The 22,039-nt window shown below is 43.2% G+C and overlaps 2 long non-coding RNA genes across 6 annotated transcripts; both read left to right on the top strand.

Annotated features, from left to right (window-relative positions):
* The first annotated feature begins 498 nt into the window (after positions 1–498).
* Positions 499–3,988, top strand: LOC127344586 (uncharacterized). Of its 2 annotated transcripts, XR_011756024.1 has the most exons (8): positions 499–1,240; positions 1,680–1,810; positions 2,150–2,209; positions 2,281–2,382; positions 2,527–2,588; positions 2,908–3,025; positions 3,122–3,235; positions 3,938–3,988. It is a non-coding gene; the product is annotated as an uncharacterized lncRNA (long non-coding RNA). The 2 variants fall into 2 exon arrangements; XR_011756023.1 differs by having other exon boundaries at positions 3,122–3,974.
* An 838-nt stretch (positions 3,989–4,826) lies between these two features.
* LOC139838593 (uncharacterized) lies at positions 4,827–7,062 on the top strand. 4 transcript variants are annotated; one of them, XR_011756027.1, is made up of 3 exons: positions 4,827–5,717; positions 5,938–6,052; positions 6,494–7,062. It is a non-coding gene; the product is annotated as an uncharacterized lncRNA (long non-coding RNA). The 4 variants fall into 4 exon arrangements; XR_011756026.1 differs by having other exon boundaries at positions 4,827–5,589; positions 5,676–5,717; positions 5,938–7,062; XR_011756028.1 differs by having other exon boundaries at positions 4,827–6,222.
* Positions 7,063–22,039: the final 14,977 nt, after the last annotated feature.

A 22,039-nucleotide genomic window follows, 5' to 3' on the forward strand; every position in this document is an offset into this window, starting at 1 on the left:
TTTGTCTAGATTCAAATGTATATAGACATATTTTAGCTCTAGATACATCCGTATCTAGAAAAGGTGAAGTTTTTTTTTTGGAACGAAGAGAGTAATATAAATTTTGAAATTTAATATTGTTTTAAATTATTATTACAACTTTCAAATATAATTTTAGAAAACTTAATATCTAGGAAACGTTTCAAAAAATCACCGGGTATAGCAATTCAAATTGAAAAGAGCGCGGAGGTACTCCCTTTGTCCGTGAATAAGTGTACGTTTTTTTCTTTTTTAGAAGTTAAAGAATTTTAAAGTTGACTACTTTTTACAAAAAAAAAAGCAACATATGTGACGTGAAATTAATATATTATTGAATTACATCTCAAGATAAAACTACGGATATAAATTTGTTTCAGTCTCCCAATTGATGTGGTACTGCCATCGTAGACCGGTGACCGGGGAATGAGGCTCTCTTGTCTTCTATTTGTTTGAGCCATCTAAAGGTATAATAGATGCCACCCCATGGGGGTCTCAGGTAAATCCAATTTGACTAGCCCTTGATTTTACCCTCGACAAATCTGAACCGTCTCTATTTTTACCGTGGTGGTATAAAAACGCATCCAACAGACGAAACCCAACCCTAGCCGCCTCTGCCCACTCGCCGCGTGCGTCCTATCTCTCTCCCCAATCCCCTTCCTTCCACTCCTCCCCAATGGCTTTCCTCCTCCTCCCCGCGAGCGGCCGGTCGCGCTGATGCCTCCCTGCTCGTCGGCCCATGGCGAAGGATCCAGCCCCCCAGCTCCCCAAGCCCCTGCCTCTACCGATTTCCCGGCCGCCGCCGCCTCCATCGATTTCCCCGCCGCCGCCGCCTCTGGCAATTTCCCCTTGCCTGCTCTCTCCCCGAGCTGGGTGGAGTTGCAGCCATCCCCGTTCTGTTCCTCTCCAACCAGGACGGGGAGAGGACGTCGAGCAGTGTCGCGGGCACCCCATGGTCTGCTCTTCCCCTATTTCTCTCCTCATCTGCAAGGTCGCACCGCTGATGTGCTTCTCTTCTCCTCTTCGGTTGAGGAGAAACTTGGGTTGTCGATATAGCTGAACCTGGATGGAACTTCCATGTCCCTGAGCAAGGATTAGCGGTGCGCCGGGATCTAGAACAGAGGGGCTCACTCTGGCCAGCGGGCGGGAAGAACGGTGGTATTATTGCCTCTAATGCCGAGGGCGCCGTTCCCTCCACTGAACTCGCCTACTCGGAGTACCTCCGGTGAGATCCTCCTCCTCCACCCTGCATATATGTGTTTTTTATATATTAAAACTTTCACATCTATAGCTTTTTCTTGTTTTCCCTATTAGATTTTTTATTTGAATCAGGGAAGAACCAAAACTAATACAGTATGTGATTTGAATGTTAGTTAATCTATCAACAGTAACTATCGTTTGATATTGTTATGAAGAGGTTGAGATGGGCACTTCTCTTTTTTATGAATGCTTACAGCTGTTGATATTTGGTAGATAATTCCTTAAATTTGTATTTCACATTCAGTTTTGTTACTCGATGGCAAGATCGTTTTGTGGAGCTGGAAGTTGCTGCAGAGAAACTTCTTTCTAGAACTATATTTCGCAATATTAGCTTTACCAATAATTTGTTATCATGATATTCATTCAATTAGACGATTTAGATTCAGTGGTACTTACTTTCGCAGCATACTCAGAACTAAGCACGAGCTGTGCTGGAGACCGGAGACAAGGTGGTTTCGCTGCAGGGTTAGTCGTTTGACACCGTCGGCCGTCTGATATTTCTGTTCGCTATCAACCCCTTTCTTTCTGTGGCTCGGTAATCTCTCTCTCTCTCTCTAATTACCTAATTGCAAGGCTCGAAGTACATGTATTCCGAGGTTAGAAGGTTGAATAATATCTGAATTTTGGTTGTTGCATCTTTCAGACTCATGTACTATTTTACCAAAACAGGATGGCATAAGATAAGATAAGACAGGCATATTAGATTTTCAGTAGAAAGGGACTTAATCTGCTGCGTCTATTACGTCTAAAATTTTCTTCAGCTGATGCATTTTCTAGACTTTGTATACCAGCAAATTTTGATGTCTCTGATTGTACCAATAGGATGTATGTGTTTCAGTGTTCTTCTTGATAACTACTTCTGGTTTTTCTGTAGGTTTGTGTAGATCTATTATGTCCATGCCGGTGGCGGAAATGCACCAAGAAAACGCAGTAGGTATGGTTTCATTGTTTTCTTCTCCATCTATCTGATGTGATTTGGTCTTTTACACTATATTTGATTTACAGCCATTGGACCTCGGGTTATCAAGCATCACTAAATCCATTTGATCTTCTCTTCGATGCCGATTCGAAGGCTTTTGACCTGCCACTACATTTGTTATTTCCATTGTATGTATGCCATGCTAGTGAAAGCTAAATCCAGCAAACAAGTTAATGTAGACTTTCTAGAGTCTCTTTTTGTAGTCTTTCTTTTGATGGCGGCATTCCTTCTCATTTGTCTCATGTCTGGTGTTGCCTTGATTCTTTCTGCAGTTTTTTTTTTGGCAAACATGGCACGTGAGGCATTTGTGATAACAATCAAGTCTTTTGGTCAGGTTTGTGAGCTTTACCCCTTTCTTTCATATTTTGGTCCCTCTCATGCTTCCCGTCTCTCTTTTCCTGTCACATGTGTGATGTCACCCTGTTTCTGGTGTAGATGTGTTGGTGCCACGTTATTTAAAAATGGCTTTTTGAATGTGTGAGATAGGCATCTTGCATGCATAGAATTTGTATTGATAGCAGTAAAGGCACAAATCGTCGACTGTGACCGCATTTTGAAATTCAGTAGTTCGCGTCAATGACCACATTTTAAATGCTCCTTCTGCAGCAAGAATTCAGGTACCACCACACTGAAGCAACTGTTTTTGTTTGCAGCTTGAAGAATTATTTGCAGAAACTATCAGGGATGTCATGGAAGAAATCTATGTAAAAAATCGAGGATTGGATGTCCTGTGCAGGGGGGCACTGAATTTGTGGACCTGGTTGCTTTAAGGTAACTAACTACTCTATTTAGAGCAGTTATCCTATAATTTTGTCTCACCTTAATTTGAATTTTATGATTTTGTCTCACCACTCCTACCGCTCGCAGTGATAGGCATGGACACAACGTGGCTTATCATAAGTCTGATCTGTTCTTCATGCGCATGCTTCGACCATATTGAACTTGATCAAGATCGACAAAACAGAGATTCAGGCATCAAAGGTACATCATTCTTGAGCTGTTTCTCATTTTGTGAAATATAATACAATAACCATACATTTTGGTCTCTGCATTAGTTTTCAGTTGCTTGCAAAGTTGTTTGAATTCTTTCTCATAAACACAAGTACACACGACCCCTTTTAATTAATCCTTATTGTTTCCACATGGCAAATGGTATCGTTCTTAGAATTCAGCATAATAGTTGCATTGTTCTACCATCTGCCTATTTGGTATATTCCTTTCATAGACAATGTATACATTCTTAAATAGTTCTCTGCAGCACATATTTCCATTCTTGGTTCTCGAGTTCGTTTGGTTTATGTTGCGGGTGAAAGAACAGTGGATAAGATCTTAAGGTGGTTTCATGTACAAAGTTTGTGGTCACTCTTTCCATTATATGTTGGTTTTCTAGGTAGGTTCCGAGATACACACCATGAATGCTTTGTAAATGACTCAGCTCTGGTACTGATTTTACTACCCACTTTTAATTCATTCGAAACAAAATCTAAGAGACAGAAATGTAATATAGATAGTTTTTCCTAGACCACGTTGTGTAAATACTGTTGCATCTGCAAACAACAGAAAGGCATGTCGCTTTCATGATAAGAATATTGTTATATTATTTAGTTTATGACTATAACATTTTCTGTAAGATAGAAATTTATGGCTGACCACAAACGAAGTGAATGTAGTTGATCAACGCAGAAGTGACAGAAGAAAAGGCTGAAGAAAGATTACAAGATACAATCAAATAGTTTTATTTGGTTGGTAGGTACTGTCATCACTCTATGAATATCTATTTTTTTGGTATTTTCTGGTTTTGGTATTTTCTGAATTTGAATATATGCTTTGGGTAGGCCAAAACAATTCGTATACTTTGCCAACTTATGAAGATAAGCATGGTAATTATAACCTTCATGTACAAGACAGTCTTTGGAGGAGATTTGTATGGTTGGCATACCCATTAACTGATGGAATGTACAACGCCTTAGTTGAGCTCATAGAAGTAGATTTTCAGCTGCACGCATTGCCGAGTGCCTGGACTTTGTTTGGAAAATATGCTATTTGTTGGTGCGTGCAGCTGCAAATCTACTTCTATGAGCTGATTTGTGTAGTTGATCTATTTTTACCTCTGCTTTCTGGTCAAATTTACTGGCCTGAAATATGTATCTGAAGTTTTATTTAAATCTTAGTAATCTTGATTTCTATTTACCGGTCTATGTAATGCATAGTAGTGTTATTTGTATTGGGATATTCAATTCATGGTTTTAAAGGCGTCGCCTAGGCGTCGCCTAAGCGACGCTTAAGCGTCCGAGCGGTCCGAGACTGGAAGGCGTCGTCGTCGCCTTTGACTTGAGCCTAAGGCGTCCAAAGGCGTCGCCGAGGCGTCCCAAGTCGTCGCGTAGGCGTGAAAATCTCCGCCTTCCTCGCTTCTGGACGCCTCGGTCAGGTCGCGCGGGAAACTGTGCGATGGCGGGAGGGAAAACTGAAATTGGCGGTCCTGGGAGGGAAATTGGGGGCTAGGGATGGGGAAAGAGAGCCGGCGGTCAGCGACGGGAGAGCCAGGAGAGCCGGCAGCCGCTGCGACGGAGAGGCGGCGGTCAGCGACGGGAGAAGCGGCGGCCACGTGAGAGTCTGAGAGATGAGAGGGAGAGATACATGAGAGCTGGCGGCGCTAACGAGTGGAGGACGACGTGCTCGTGTGCGCTGTTCCTGGGATTGCTAGGGTTAGGCTTTAGATAGTTAGTTGGGCTTTTTGGGCTGAAAGGGGCTTTTGGGCTGAAAGAGGACGACGTGCTCGTGTGCACGTCCAGCTTCAACTTCAACAGGCGTCGCCTTGCAACGCGCGTTAGGCGCCTATGCGTCCAGCCCCCCCCATCGCCTTGGGACGCCTTGGCGCCTTTAAAACCATGATTCAATTTTCATGCCATTTTTCAGAACCCTACTATCCACCTTAGTAACTTTTTGATACACCCGTGCTCTATAGTATAAAGTATTTAGCCTGTTGAGTACATCATCAATATAATATCGTGGGATGTTTTTAGCTTCCTTTTGTATGTAAATGGGCCCTGTGGTATTTTCACAGTTGAGTTTTATTTGCATGCTTACATTTCTTCAGTTTTTTATTTGCATATTTTAGTCCTATCTGCAATAATTCACTGGAAGCGAAGGGCTACTTTCCTCCCCCATTTCATAGTCTAATCAAGATTTTGATTCAGCTTAGTGTCTTGTTTTGTAGTCAATTTTACTGCCAAACCAAATTGTGTGAATGCATGCTTGTCTCATACTCAACTAACTCCGTATGCAAAATAAAAAAAGTTCAGCTGCAAATGGCATGTACTGAGACCAAACAGAAGGTAATAATTCTGTTCTCCATTGTTGATGTCGATTCATAACCTGCTATTTAGAAACTTTAAGCTTGGATGCTCCTCTTCTGGTTCAGGATTTGTAAACTTATCTAGCATACTGAAAAGGAGAGAAAAAGGTGATCAAGATGTTCCTGATCAAATGAAACTAATTTCAATTTCTTAATAGATTATTTCTTTCATCTGCTTTTTCTTACCCTGTACTAGGCTACATTTAAAATGGGTTCATATGAAAATCCATAACTACATGTTGGATATATTATTACTACCCTTTTTATATTCCTTTAATAGGTAACACCATGGTATTGACATAGTGTAGTGCTGCTCAATTCCGTGTAGATGCATGCCAGAAAAGAGGCCCTCTGCAAGAGGCTCCTACAATGACGGTGTGAAGAGGAGAAATAATGAGTTGATACATGGCAGAAGCAGTGGGATAAGTTGTGTAAGATAATTGGTAATACCTTCGCATGGCCATCCTAATGGTTCTTTAAATTTTTTTACATACAATTCAGTTTTCCTACTTGAATTTCTGCGTGGTGTCATCCAAATGGCAATAACCACTTTTAACCAATGGTCTATCTTGTAATCATATAGGATATGCGCGCGTGTGTAGTCATCATTGATGTGAGTTTTTTTGGTTCTTCTATTCAGAATTTCAGAGTCATTGGTTCATGTGTTTTACGACTTCTTTGAAACTATCTAGCATGCTTCCTTTTCTTCCGTATATGCACATACCATTATTTGCTTGAGCTCCAATTTGAGATGATCAGTGACACAAAGTCACTGTTTCATCATAACTCAGTTTGATGTTTCATGATCTTATTAGGAAACTTCTTGCATTCACTCCCTATATTTTGTTCAAAATTAAGGTTTGACTACTCAATCTTTGTTTCAGGTCCTCCGAGATGATATTAATGTTGGTTACGAAAGGCATGCTAAACTGCAGGTCTTTTCCTATAAGAAAATCCTTTATCTCAACTGGCCAGCCTTCATGATTCGGGTAAAGAAGGTGAATGGTGTTGATGATGAGAATAGCATTTGTATTGTCGAGGGTTGCACTGAAGGAAACTTGATATACTTAGATGATGAGCGAGTGATCACTCTGAAATTTCAAGAAAACATGAGATTTGTAATGTTCCAGTAGTTGAGATTTTAGGTCTTCTGTTTGTGCATATTGGTTCACAATTCATGTAAATGTCCTGTAGCTCTGAAATTTCAAGAAAATTTGAGGTTTGTAATGTTCCAGTAGTTGAGATGTTTGGTCTTTACTTTGTGCATTTTGGTTCAGAGTTCTTGTAAAACGTCCCGTAGTTTGGACAATGAGCTTCTAGCTTGGTATTTTATTACCCCCATGGCGGATTGTGAGCTTGCGAGCAGTTTCTTGTCATACTCTGGCACCGGTGTGTAAACATTATAGCTTTATTTGGCACATACAATGCGACCGTGGTTTCTACACTCCGTTCATTCTGATCTTTTGTTGTGAAAAAAAGGCCTTGCCAGTGCTGGTTTGTCGCTTTGCTTTGCTACGCTGGAGGTGCAGTACCCTCAGGCCTCAAGCTGAGTTTACCCTTCTGGCAAACACGGCAACATGCCATTTTGTTTGATGCCTATTCTTGCTTGCTGGTGCTGATATGATGAGTGTCTTTTTTCGTTGGCGGTTAATTTTATCAAATACTCTTATACAATTTTATTTTTTAGTAGCTTTTGGGCACTCGAAAGTCAGGTTGCCTAACCACGTGCTATACCTTTTGGTGTTTGGCCCTGCCAAGAAGGTAACATATACTTGTTGCTCATACTGGATTTTCTTTTATAACTTGGTCTATGTAACCTATCTTGGAGTATGTAAAGCCTGGGCCATGAGGCCTTCCATTTAAAAGGGATATAAATCATCCAGCCAAACGTCATTCCACAAGGAACTGTCACCTGGATTTTCTGTGCAGGATTTTCTGTGCATGTTGTAACTCCTTTGTAAATATCAAACATGGCTAATTAATTGACGCTGTTAGCTGAGTTCCTGTAAGGATGTTGTAGTATCCAAATATGTTCAAGTTCGTTTGAAAAAAATCTGGCTGGGTGAGTTCAAGTTTTTGGCTTCGGAGTCACAGAGTAATGCAGTATATGTCCTTGCGTAATTTTCATACGTTATGAGACATCTGCCCTCATTTCGTCCAAACCAAGTTATAGAATACTCCAGCAATAATGCCCTTTAGTTTTTCGATAAAGGGAATATATTAATATCAAATAGATACCAATTACACCCAGCCTCTGCAACAACGCACCACCCTAATGGCACTACGGATGCACACAGCCAAAAAAAGTAAAAGAAAACTAAGAAACAAAAGTCCCGCTACAGTATCTCGGGCCTAACAACAGCAATACATCCACCGCCAAAACAACACCTGAAATACAGACTCTCCAAAACGACGCCTCCAAGAAGGAAACAGTGCTCTAACACCGTCGTCGCCCGATCAACGATCTTAGGTTTTCACCCTGAAGATAGTCCCCGCTCTCAAAATAATGCCTCCAACAAGGTCATTGCCAGGCACAACCAGTTAAGGTCAGACCTTGGGTTTTCACCCTGAAAGGTAGGACTCTGAACTTCACCTGTGTTGTCGCCCGCACTTTAGTTGTCACTTACAAAAGATGAAAAGAGCTCAGTTCAACAACCTATTTTTGTAACTGATTCATACTACTGACTGAACCTAATAAAGCTTACAAATGAAAAGAATAGATCACAGCAGATGAAATTAAATTCTATAAAGCTGCTAAATTGCAATTTATGTATAAATGCAAAATTGCTATTGGCCGCCATCCCGTGGGGGCAGAGGCTTGGTCGTTGAGTTGCCATCCTGGGGCGGCGGATCATCCTACTAGCATGCTAAGTTGTCCTCTCGCCGCCGAACGGGGGCAGCAGCGTGTCCGTTGAGTCTCCATTGCGTGGGGTACCACATCCATGGCCTTCGAGTCTTCGTCCTGTGGGGCAGTGTCGTGGTGGCCGTGTCGCGTCTGAGAAGTGGCGGCCGCTGAATCGCCCGAGGAGATAACACAAAGGAATTCAGCTAACTATTGAGTGAAGGGGGTTATCTGAAAAAGTAGGGTTAAGTTACTGGTTTTACATCCCACCTCCATTCCGCACAAGATGATTTTTTTAAATAGTCACTGAATAGAGGTTGGATATACGTTGCATTTTTTAAATATATAACGTATACCAGTGCCAAAGTTGGGCCCACGCTCCGCACATCCCAAATAATATCTGCACCTAATATGATTTTTGTTTTTGTTTTTGGTCTTTTTACTCTTATTGTTCTATTGTGATTTTCTGAATGACCTTTTACATTAGAATCCATTGGTTCCGAGCATTGTGTGCTAAATAGCACGATTATACTATTTGGTACTTGCAAAAAAATAAATCAGTACACTATTTATCTCACAAATTGGCAATTAATTTTTATTATCGTTATACACAATAAATATCGACACGAGCTTCACGGGATCGTGCGCCAAGGCGCACATCTAAATCTAGTTCATTATAGTAGTGGTGGTGCTGTGAAGGGAGCTGCTGGGGAAGGCCGCCGATGGCTGCTATTTGTATCTACATAAATAATTAAAATTAATAAAATGTACTGTAACTTAAGACATGTCTTAACTTACATTTATTTGAAAACGGAGGGAGTAGCTACTATCCGCAACGCCCCAAGCGCGCATTAACTCAACGGCAAGGGCGGGTTTGGTTGCCTGCATCGAAATCGTGACTCACTGTGCCAGCGAGATGGGCTCACCTACGCGTCGCGAACGGGCCATGGGCCATGAAAGCCGGGTCGTTTGGTAGGTTGTTCTGCCTTTTGCTCGCCAGAGAAGAAAGCCAGACCTCATCGTTTGGTTACATACGAGTACAGTTTTAGCCTCACCATTTATCCACATGGTGACCTTACCTCTCACCTCTTTGGCACGTCCACGATCACAAAGGTAGACACCACCATGGCACCACCGTCACGCCAGTCAAAACCATCACCACGTCGCCGACTGATACGTCTCCAACGTATCGATAATTTCTTATGTTCCATGCCACATTATTGATGTTATCTACATGTTTTATGCACACTTTATGTCATATTCGTGCATTTTCCGGAACTAACCTATTAACAAGATGTCGAAGTGCCAGTTGCTGTTTTCTGCTGTTTTTGGTTTCAGAAATCCTAGTAACGAAATATTCTCGGAATTGGACGAAATCAACGCCCAGGATCCTATTTTACCACGAAGCTTCCAGAAGACCGAAGAGGAGACGAAGTGGGGCCACGAGGTGGCCAAACCCTAGGGCGGCGCGGCCTGGCCCCTGGCCGCGCGGCCCTATGGTGTGGGCCCCTCGTGCCGCCTCCTGACCTGCCCTTCCGCCTACTTAAAGCCTCCGTCGCGAAACCCCCAGTACCGAGAGCCACGATACGGAAAACCTTACTGAGACGCCGCCGCCGCCAATCCCATCTCGGGGGATTCAGGAGATCGCCTCCGGCACCCTGCCGGAGAGGGGATTCATCTCCCGGAGGACTCTACGCCGCCATGGTCGCCTCCGGAGTGATGTGTGAGTAGTCTACCCCTGGACTATGGGTCCATAGCAGTAGCTAGATGGTTGTCTTCTCCCCATTGTGCTTAATTGTCGGATCTTGTGAGCTGCATAACATGATCAAGATCATCTATCTGTAATTCTATATGTTGCGTTTGTTGGGATCCGATGAATAGAGAATACTTGTTATGTTGATTATCAAAGTTATGTCTATGTGTTGTTTATGATCTTGCATGCTCTCCGTTATTAGTAGATGCTCTGGCCAAGTTGATGCTAGTAACTCCAAGAGGGAGTATTTATGCTCGATAGTGGGTTCATGTCTCCGTGAATCTGGAGGGGTGACAAGAACCTCTAAGGTTATGGATGTGCTGTTGCCACTAGGGATAAAACATTGGTGCTATGTTCAAGGATGTAGTCACTGATTACATTACGCGCAATACTTAATGCAATTGTCTGTTGTTAGCAACTTAATACTGGAGGGGGTTCGGATGATAACCTGAAGGTGGACTTTTTAGGCATAGATGCATGCTGGATGGCGGTCTATGTACTTTGTCGTAATGCCCAATTAAATCTCACAATACTCATCATAATATGTATGTGCATGGTCATGCCCTCTTTATTTGTCAATTGCCCAACTGTAATTTGTTCACCCAACATGCTGTTTATCTTATGGGAGAGACACCTCTAGTGAACTGTGGACCCCGGTCCAATTCTCTTTACTGAAATACAATCTACTGCAATACTGTTCTACTGTTTTCTGCAAACAATCATCATCCACACTATACATCTAATCCTTTGTTACAGCAAGCCGGTGAGATTGACAACCTCACTGTTTCGTTGGGGCAAAGTACTTTGGTTGTGTTGTGCAGATTCCACGTTGGCGCCGGAATCTCTGGTGTTGCGCCGCAGTACATCCCGCCGCCATCAACCTTCAACGTGCTTCTTGGCTCCTACTGGTTCGATAAACCTTGGTTTCATACTGAGGGAAAACTTGCCGCTGTACGCATCACACCTTCCTCTTGGGGTTCCCAACGGACGCGTGCTGTACGCGTATCAAGCTCTTTTTCTGGCGCCGTTGCCGGGGAGATCAAGACACGCTGCAAGGGGAGTCTCCACTTCCCAATCTCTTTACTTTGTTTTTGTCTTGCTTAGTTTTATTTACTACTTTGTTTGCTGCACTAAATCAAAATACAAAAAAAATTAGTTGCTAGTTTTATTTGCTATCTTGTTTGCTATATCAAAAACACAAAAAAATTAGTTACTTGCATTTACTTTACTTGATTCATCATGTTTCCTTTTAATTTTACCACAAAAGACATACCGGTAGGACGTGGGTCTATAGTTGGGAGAAATAATATAGAAGAATTTTTCAATCATGTTAGTACCATTGAAGATTTTGAAGATAGACACTTGGTAGACCTTGCTCCCACTTATGAAATTGCTGCTGCGCATTTAGTTCGCCTGTTGGAAACTAAATTTGTTAATCTCAATCCTATAATCCAACACATGTTCCTTACACTTGGTGATATGGAAGAGGGGGAAAAGAAAGATTTTGTTTTAGAAACCCTTCTTAGAGAATTTGGTGGTCTAGCAAGAGAAGCTAGAAAGGTCTTTGCTAAATTTAATATGCTTGATTCTCATACTAATTTTGTTAGTCTCCTTGAAAAGATGGACATGGATAGAATAAGATACACTAATAATATTGATGATGGAGGGGAGATCAAAGCACCAATACCATGTAAACTCCTAGCTATGAATGATGCACTAGAAAATAACTATGCTTGGCTTGTTCCCGAAAATTTGTTTGATGAGAGTAGCAAGCCCAAAACTAATGAAAAGGGAGACGCTAAAACTTATGTATCCAATATACTATGCTTGGTTGAGAAAAATCCACACCCCGCCGTAGATGCACCACCCTTCGATAATACTTGATACACACTTTCTGCGCCTATCTGAAAGGCGTTAAAGAAAAGCGCTTATGGGAGACAACCCATGGTTTTTACCTACAGTACTTTGTTTTTATTTTGTGTCTTGGAAGTTGTTTACTACTGTAGCAACCTCTCCTTATCTTAGTTTAGTGTTTTGTTGTGCCAAGTAAAGTCGTTGATAGAAAAGTTCATACTAGATTTGGATTACTGCGCAGTTTCATATTTCTTTGCTGTCATGAATCTGGGCTAAATTCTCTGTAGGTAACTCAGAAAATTATGCCAATTTACGTGACTGATCCTCAGATATGTACGCAACTTTCATTCAATTTGAGCATTTTCATTTGAGCAAGTCTGGTGCCATTTTAAAATTCGTCAATACGAACTGTTCTGTTTTGACAGATTCTGCCTTTTATTTCGCATTGCCTCTTTTGCTATGTTGGATGAATTTCTTTGATCCATTAATGTCCAGTAGCTTTATGCAATGTCCAGAAGTGTTAATAATGATTATGTCACCTCTGAACATGTTAATTTTTATTGTGCACTAACCCTCTAATGAGTTGTTCTAAGTTTGGTGTGGAGGAAGTTTTCAAGGATCAAGAGAGGAGTATGATGCAACATGATCAAGGAGAGTGAAAGCTCTAAGCTTGGAGATGCCCCGGTGGTTCACCCCTGCATATTCTAAGAAGACTCAAGCGTCTAACCTTGGGGATGCCCAAGGCATCCCCTTCTTCATCGACAACATTATCAGGTTCCTCCCCTGAAACTATATTTTTATTCCATCACATCTTATGTGCTTTGCTTGGAGCGTCGGTTTGTTTTTGTTTTTGTTTTGTTTGAATAAAATGGATCCTAGCATTCACTTTATGGGAGAGAGACACGCTCCGCTGTAGCATATGGACAAGTATGTCCTTAGTTTCTACTCATAGTATTCATGGCGAAGTTTCTTCTTCGTTAAATTGTTATATGGTTGGAATTGGAAAATGATACATGTAGTAATTGCTATAATGTCTTGGGTAATGTGATACTTGGCAATTGTTGTGCTCATGTTTAAGCTCTTGCATCATATGCTTTGCACCCATTAATGAAGAAATATATAGAGCATGCTAAAATTTGGTTTGCATATTTGGTCTCTCTAAGGTCTAGATAATTTCTAGTATTGAGTTTGAACAACAAGGAAGATGGTGTAGATTCTTATAATGTTTACAATGTGTCTTTTATGTGAGTTTTGCTGCACCGGTTCATCCTTGTGTTTGTTTCAAATAGCCTTGCTAGCCTAAACCTTGTATCGAGAGGGAATACTTCTCATGCATCCAAAATACTTGAGCCAACCACTATGCCATTTGTGTCCACCATACCTACCTACTACATGGTATTTCTCCGCCATTCCAAAGTAAATTGCTTGAGTGCTACCTTTAAAATTCCATCATTCACCTTTGCAATATATAGCTCATGGGACAAATAGCTTAAAAACTATTGTGGTATTGAATATGTACTTATGCACTTTATCTCTTATTAAGTTGCTTGTTGTGCGATAACCATGTTTCTGGGGACGCCATCAACTATTCTTTGTTGAATATCATGTGAGTTGCTATGCATGTTCGTCTTGTCTGAAGTAAGAGAGATCTACCACCTTATGGTTAAGCATGCATATTGTTAGAGAAGAACATTGGGCCGCTAACTAAAGCCATGATTCATGGTGGAAGTTTCAGTTTTGGACATATATCCTCAATCTCATATGAGAAAATTATTAATTGTTGTTACATGCTTATGCATAAAAGAGGAGTCCATTATCTGTTGTCTATGTTGTCCCGGTATGGATGTCTAAGTTGAGAATAATCAATAGCGAGAAATCCAATGCGAGCTTTCTCCTTAGACCTTTCTACAGGCGGCATAGAGGTACCCCATTGTGACACTTGGTTAAAACATGTGCATTGCGATTATCCGGTAGTCCAAGCTAATTAGGACAAGGTGCGGGCAATATTAGTATACTATGCATGAGGCTTGCAACTTGTAAGATATAATTTACATGATACATATGCTTTATTACTACCGTTGACAAAATTGTTTCATGTTTTCAAAATCAAAGCTCTAGCACAAATATAGCAATCGATGCTTTTCCTCTATGGAGGACCATTCTTTTACTTTCATTGTTGAGTCAGTTCACCTATTTCTCTCCACCTCAAGAAGCAAACACTTGTGTGAACTGTGCATTGATTCCTACATACTTGCATATTGCACTTATTATATTACTCTATGTTGACAATATCCATGAGATATACATGTTACAAGTTGAAAGCAACCGCTGAAACTTAATCTTCCTTTGTGTTGCTTCAATGCCTTTACTTTGAATTATTGCTCTATGAGTTAACTCTTATGCAAGACTTATTGATGCTTGTCTTGAAGTGATATTCATGAAAAGTCTTTGCTATATGATTCACTTGTTTACTCATGTCATATACATTGTTTTGATCGCTGCATTCACTACATATGCTTTACAAATAGTATGATCAAGGTTATGATGGCATGTCACTCCAGAAATTATCTTTGTTATCGTTTTACCTGCTCGGGACGAGCAGAACTAAGCTTGGGGATGCTGATACGTCTCCAACGTATCGATAATTTCTTATGTTCCATGCCACATTATTGATGTTATCTACATGTTTTATGCATACTTTATGTCATATTCGTGCATTTTCTGGAACTAACCTATTAACAAGATGCCGAAGTGCGATTCTTTGTTTCTGCTGTTTTTGGTTTCAGAAATCATAGTAACGAAATATTCTCGGAATTGGACGAAATCAACGCCCAGGGTCCTATTTTGCCACGAAGCTTCCAGAAGACCGAAGAGGAGACGAAGTGGGGCCACGAGGTGGCCAAACCCTAGGGCGGCGCGGCCTGGCCCCTGGCCGCGCGGCCCTATGGTGTGGGCCCCTCGTGCCGCCTCCTGACCTGCCCTTCCGCCTACTTAAAGCCTCCGTCGCGAAACCCCCAGTACCGAGAGACACGATACGGAAAACCTTACTGAGACGCCGCCGCCGCCAATCCCATCTCGGGGGATTCAGGAGATCGCCTCCGGCACCCTGCCGGAGAGGGGATTCATCTCCCGGAGGACTCTACGCCGCCATGGTCGCCTCCGGAGTGATGTGTGAGTAGTCTACCCCTGGACTATGGGTCCATAGCAGTAGCTAGATGGTTGTCTTCTCCCCATTGTGCTTAATTGTCGGATCTTGTGAGCTGCATAACATGATCAAGATCATCTATCTGTAATTCTATATGTTGCGTTTGTTGGGATCCGATGAATAGAGAATACTTGTTATGTTGATTATCAAAGTTATGTCTATGTGTTGTTTATGATCTTGCATGCTCTCCGTTATTAGTAGATGCTCTGGCCAAGTTGATGCTAGTAACTCCAAGAGGGAGTATTTATGCTCGATCGAATGAAGCTCGGTGATCACATGGGTACGTGAGCACGCGGTGAGAGACTGACACGTGTCCAACGGTGTTAGTTGTGGCGTGAGATGATTATCTCCGCTCCTTTCGCGACCGCCCCGAGAAAACCACCACGTCACTCCTTATCCCTTCGCCTTTATCCCTAGCTGGATCCTCGTGTCCACTCAATATCTCTCACGCACACAAATCACGACGACAGAGTAGAGAGGCATCCCCACTAATTGCTCGTCGGCAGAGGTCTTCCGTATGGAGGCCTCTCCGCTGATTGCTCGGCGGCGGCGGTGATGGCCCCGCGCGACGCTTCCGCGGCGTGCTCGTCGGCGATGCTTCCCCGCAGCATCACCATCCCCGCGCTACGGAGGAACGCCTCACCGTCGCGCTGGTCGTCGGCAACCTGGCAGAGCCTTCCCTGGGCTGGTGAAGATACCACTTCCCTCGCGCTCGTCGGAGGGGTTGGCGAAACCCTCCCTGCGTGGCGAGAGAAGCCTCCTCCGGACGCTTGTCGGACGCGCGCTTGCGGAGCACTCCCCTCGCTCGCCGGAGGCGCCCTTGCGGGCTATCTGCCGCTTGCTCGGCGGCCGCCTCCTCCCTCGATGCGTGGCCCGCGCGGCCACCTCGTCCCCCGTCGCCTGAACGACGAGAGCAGGACGGAGAACCCCGCGGCGGCGTAGGCGAGCGGGATGGCCGAGCCGGCGTCGAAGCTCGCCTCCTGGCCGGTGAGCACGAAGACGCCGGAGCCGACGACGGAGCCGAAGCCGAGGAAGGCGAGGTCGACCCAGGACAGGCAGCGGCGCAGCGGGTTATCGCTCTCGGCGAGCAGAGTCCCGGCCTCGATGGCGTCGGTGGAGCGGGCGACCACGCGGTCGCGCAGACTTGGGACGGTGGCCGCGAGCGCGCCGCCGTAGGAGCGCCAGCTCTGGAACGACAGCTCCGGGAAAAAATCCGCTGCCCCTCCGACCCAATCGCCTCAGTCCGTCTTCATCTTCCAATCTCTCCTCCTCTGCCTCCCTGTTTGTCCAGATGTCGTTGCTCTCGACTATGGTGCGGCCATGGGAGGCAACCCCTTTCTCTATCTCTTCTGATTTGAAGATGTGGATTTTTTTGTTTAGCGGACTGCTATGGTTCAGCTTGGGGATTGACTTGGATCAGGCTATTAGCTGATTTTGGTTATCTTGCTAACAGAAATTTTATCCGCTTATTGGCCCGTATCATATGATTTTGGCTGTCCGGCACCGCGTATTAAGATCCATGGCGCCGCCGTGGGTTAGAGTCTATCGGTGAGCGGCCTGCTCGAACTTCTCATCCGCGCACGAGAATCTCAAATTCGACTTTGCTTTAGTTGTTCAGTCGGCAGCAGTATGTATATCAATCCATCCATTCTTTTGTGTTCAGTCTGCAGTAGTCTGGAAGTAGTGGAGGCACGCGGAGCTTGTCCACTGCCAGCATCTAATTGTGTTTATTAGTGAAACAGGGAGTTTAAGGTGAAATTGAGAGAAAGAAATCACATTGGTGGCCAAGTTTTCCAACGAAAACACACCTAGCGATAATACAAAGATCATCAACTAGTACTTTGTTCTCTCACCCCGAAATTGGTCCCACATGCATTTGCTGTTGTCACCTGGCAACAAAGTACTAATTAACAAATGGAAACTTCACAGAGCCCGTCTACCTGCCGTTTGTTCACATTCAGAGAAGGGCAAAATCCAACGGCTCTACACAACATCCAACGGTGACGGATGCATGCACACCTACCCACCTGATCACCAAATCCACTCTCTATGCTCGATAGTGGGTTCATGTCTCCGTGAATCTGGAGGGGTGACAAGAACCTCTAAGGTTATGGATGTGCTGTTGCCACTAGGGATAAAACATTGGTGCTATGTTCAAGGATGTAGTCACTGATTACATTACGCGCAATACTTAATGCAATTGTCTGTTGTTAGCAACTTAATACTGGAGGGGGTTCGGATGATAACCTGAAGGTGGACTTTTTAGGCATAGATGCATGCTGGATGGCGGTCTATGTACTTTATCGTAATGCCCAACTAAATCTCACAATACTCATCATAATATGTATGTGCATGGTCATGCCCTCTTTATTTGTCAATTGCCCAACTGTAATTTGTTCACCCAACATGCTGTTTATCTTATGGGAGAGACACCTCTAGTGAACTGTGGACCCCGGTCCAATTCTCTATACTGAAATACAATCTACTGCAATACTGTTCTACTGTTTTCTGCAAACAATCATCATCCACACTATAAATCTAATCCTTTATTACAACAAGCCGGTGAGATTGACAACCTCACTGTTTCGTTGGGGCAAAGTACTTTGGTTGTGTTGTGCAGGTTCCACGTTGGCGCCGGAATCTCTGGTGTTGCGCCGCACTACATCCCGCCGCCATCAACCTTCAACGTGCTTCTTGGCTCCTACTGGTTCGATAAACCTTGGTTTCATACTGAGGGAAAACTTGCCGCTGTACGCATCACACCTTCCTCTTGGGGTTCCCAACGGACGCGTGCTGTACGCGTATCACCGACCACGAAGACGAAGAGCACCATAACACCGCTGGTCACAAGCATGGGCACGTCGCCGACCATGAAGATGAAGACCACCATGACATTGTCAGTCACGCCGATCACAAGCATGGGCACGTCGCCGACCACGAAGACAAAGACCACCATGACATCATCGGTGACGCCGGTCACACGCATGGACACGTCGCCGACCACGAAGACGAAGACCACCATGCCACCATCGGTGACGCCGGTCACACGCATGGGCACGTCGTCGACCACGAAGACGAACACCACCATGACACCATCGGTGACGCCGGTCACAAGCAGCACCAAGTCGCCGTCCACGAAGACGAACACCACCAGGACACCGCTGGTCACGCCGGTCACAAGCATGGGCACATCGCCGATCACAGCACGTCGCCGACCACGAAGACAAACACCACCATGACTCCACCACCATGGATTATCACCTCTCACTTCTCACCTATCATCACCACGTCGCCGTTCATGAAAATGGCAAGCGAGATGTTGAGCAAAAGTACTCCAAACCTTAGTCACACATGCGTACAGATTGCAGTATACTTATGAGTCAATTATGTATCAGCGTATGTACACCGAAATAAAAAACCTTTCAACATGAAAGTCATGCGGAATGGTGAGGTGAACCTACTCCTAAAAGGAAATCTCAAACGGTTGAGCGTGTGTGAAGAATTTGAAAATTTCGCTTAAAACTTCATACACGAAATTGACGATTTACGACCGACGGAACTCAAAACCAATTGTGGGAATTTGTTCGTATCATCGACACGGATCTTTTTCGTGTACATCTTATTTGGATTCGGACTATGTTTGTGTTGATTTGAGAGAGGGTGTGTGGAGTAGTGTAAGGGAGAGTGGGCGTAAGTAAGAGCTCGTGCACTTGTTGCATCGCTGGAGCAAAGTGACACGAGAAGGCCTGACCCTGAAAAACTGCCGATTCGGGTGTTCCTCTAGATGCAGTCAAAACGCTACTTTAAGAACCGTGCGATGCAACAACATGATGCGCGTATTCTCCTACGCAGCTCGGCACGGCACCACCGTATGTACACTTCATCACTCAACCTGCAAGCGACAACGTGCGAGCAAATTCTCCGATCGTATCGCGGAGATCGGGTCTCTGTCGCCACGCAAACGCCCCAATCTGCTTGGACCATTCATAGATCGGGCATGATGTGGGTGTCAACCGCATGCATGCATATGTGTTCGTCTACCGCTGGTCCGATGGACGATCACTCGTGGTCCTTGCCCACAGCGCAATAAGTAGTTCGTGGTGGCTAGGCAAGGACCGGCGGAATGTGTCGATTTCGTTGCAGCGACACGGCATTTAATGGCTGATTATGGCGTTTGACAAACATGTTTTACTTGTGTCACCGATGCTTGCTTCCAAATAAGTACGTACAGTAGTAAGTACTACCTCCATTTCAAGGCTTAAGGCATACTATATTTTTTTGAAAAAGTCAAAGCAAGTAAAGTTTGACCAAAAATTTAGGATAGATTATCAATAAATATGATATTTTGTAGATAGCACATGAAAATGTATTTCATTATTTATCTAATAATATCAATTTTGTATTTGACATGTTAATGATTCTTTATAAAAATTTAGTCAAACTTAACATAGTTTGACTTCTGAAAAAAAAATAGTCCTTAAGCCTTGGGATGGAGGTAGTATATTAGTACTCCGCCTCCATCTCATTTATTAGCATGAAACAATCATATTTATGCGAAATATTTGGAAAACTACTTCCTTCGGATCGATTTAATAGACATATACGTAGTTTAAGACAAATTTTACGATTGATTTGGTCAATAAAATATAAACTATATGTCTACAAAATCTATGTCATTAGATTCATATTGAAAAAAGGTATCCAATGATATAATTTTCCTGGCATATATTTTATATTTTATTAAATAAAATAATAGTCAAAACAATTTTTTAAACTATGTGTGTGTATGTTAAACCGATCTGGAGGAAGTAACACTTTTCGACTGCATGGCTAAATATGACCATTATTGATGGATCTTTTTTGCAATGTGCACTAAAACAAAAATTACCGGGAATCAGTGCCCAAACTGATAGCGGGACCCACCCTGGAGGCTAGGGTGGCACATGAAGAGATCGGGGACCCATTTGTCAGACTACATAAAACATCAATAAATACCAAAAAAAACTCAGATGGTCGTCTCTATCTCCTTCCCCCCACCTCTGTACCTGTCGTAATACGGTCCTCCCCAACTCTGTCAAACTAGCGCAAAACCACCTCCTCGCCATCCTCTTCTTCCCTCTCAATGGAATCGCAGCGGGTCGCCATGAATCAACACAAATGTCAACGTCTTCCCGAACTCCAGCGTCGTCCATCTTGTTGTATCCGGTTTCCTCCATCCTCCCCAACCACTAATTTGTTGTAGGTTGAGCATCTGATCCTCCTAGGCCTTTCCTCTTTCATTACCATGCTCTCGAGGCACTTGGGGTTAGATGGGGCGGCGCTCGATCTCTCGGCCGTGAGTGGTGCGGAGGTGGGGTGGGGGCTTGCCATGGCATGGGTGGAGCAGGGGTGCCTACATTGACTCGGGTAAAGCAGGGGCTCGCCGGTGGTGTGGGTAGAGCAGTGGCATGGTGACCCTAGTGAAGCACGGAGCTGCGCTGATGGGCGAGAGGGCCATTGGCCGACAGCACACGGGTCGAGCAGTTGGGCATGTTTTGCGGTGTCAAGGCTGCGAGGATGCAGACGAGACTAGCCAGGAAGAGGGCCATGTTGGGTAAACTAGAAAGAACAAGACGACCTTCTGACATTTTTTTTTTATTTTTTCAATTGGGATAACCAGTGGGTCCTCTATCCAAATCAATAAGTTAACTATATGTTTTATGCCACGTTAGCCTTATAGGTGGATCCCACCGGTCAGAATCTGTGTCAATTTGTGGTCAGTTTTGTTTTAGTGCACACTATAAAATATCCACCGAATTGTGCCCACATTATTTCGCGCAATCGTAGTGTGGTGGTTTTCGGAACTTTTGCACAAACAAAGTGATTTTATTCTAAGAACTCCCTCAAACTAGATATAATCTCCATAGATGGCAAATAACAAATGCATTAAGAGGATGGAATAAAAAGTAGTCGAGCACACGTTGAAAATATTGCATTATTCTACTTTTCTTAGTACAAACCTTCACTGGGCATTGAGTAAGGGGTATTTGGGTAGACGTACTTCAGTGTTTTTGGACTTCGGCTTATAAGTTGAAAAAATATCAGATCAGTGCGTTTAGCTCAAGCTTCTGGCTTTCGGCTGCATTGTGTCTACTATTAAAATGTGTCTAGATACATTTATATTAACGTCAAATTATATGAATCAGAGGGACAAGCAAAGATTGTACAAGTCAAAATTTAAAAGTAGAAGCACATACTTAGGTGTGTGTTATTTTGGCTTATAAGCCAAGGTTAAGTAAAAGCCAAAACACAGAACTAAATAAGTACACATGTGTAGTAGTACTACGCCACGTCATTGTAGTAACACAAAATACAATCATATAAAAAATAAAGCAATATGGTGTCATGATAACACATAATTTAGTAATATGATGCTAGTGTATTCATGTCTCGTCAGTTGATGAACTTTGATTTTAGTCCACTAAGTCTATACACCCACTTGTTAATCCATAAAATCGAATACACAATATATTTGGCCCTTAAACTCAAGTAAAGTGATAAGTGATGTAGTGACAGTGCTTTCATACTTATGCGTTCCCAAGCAAACACAAATAAAATCATATAACCCAAAATATGAAAAAGTATATATGGATGAACAATAGTCATGATAATAAATTAGAAAATCTAAAGATGTAAATAATGATAATTTTAAGGAAATTAACAAAATACATAAGTCGACTAGAAATCTATTTTCTTGGGGAAAATCTATAAAAAAAAAAGAGTTGAAAAACAAAGGT

This window comes from Lolium perenne, chromosome 3 (genome assembly GCF_019359855.2).
Source record: "Lolium perenne isolate Kyuss_39 chromosome 3, Kyuss_2.0, whole genome shotgun sequence".
NCBI lineage: Eukaryota > Viridiplantae > Streptophyta > Magnoliopsida > Poales > Poaceae > Lolium > Lolium perenne.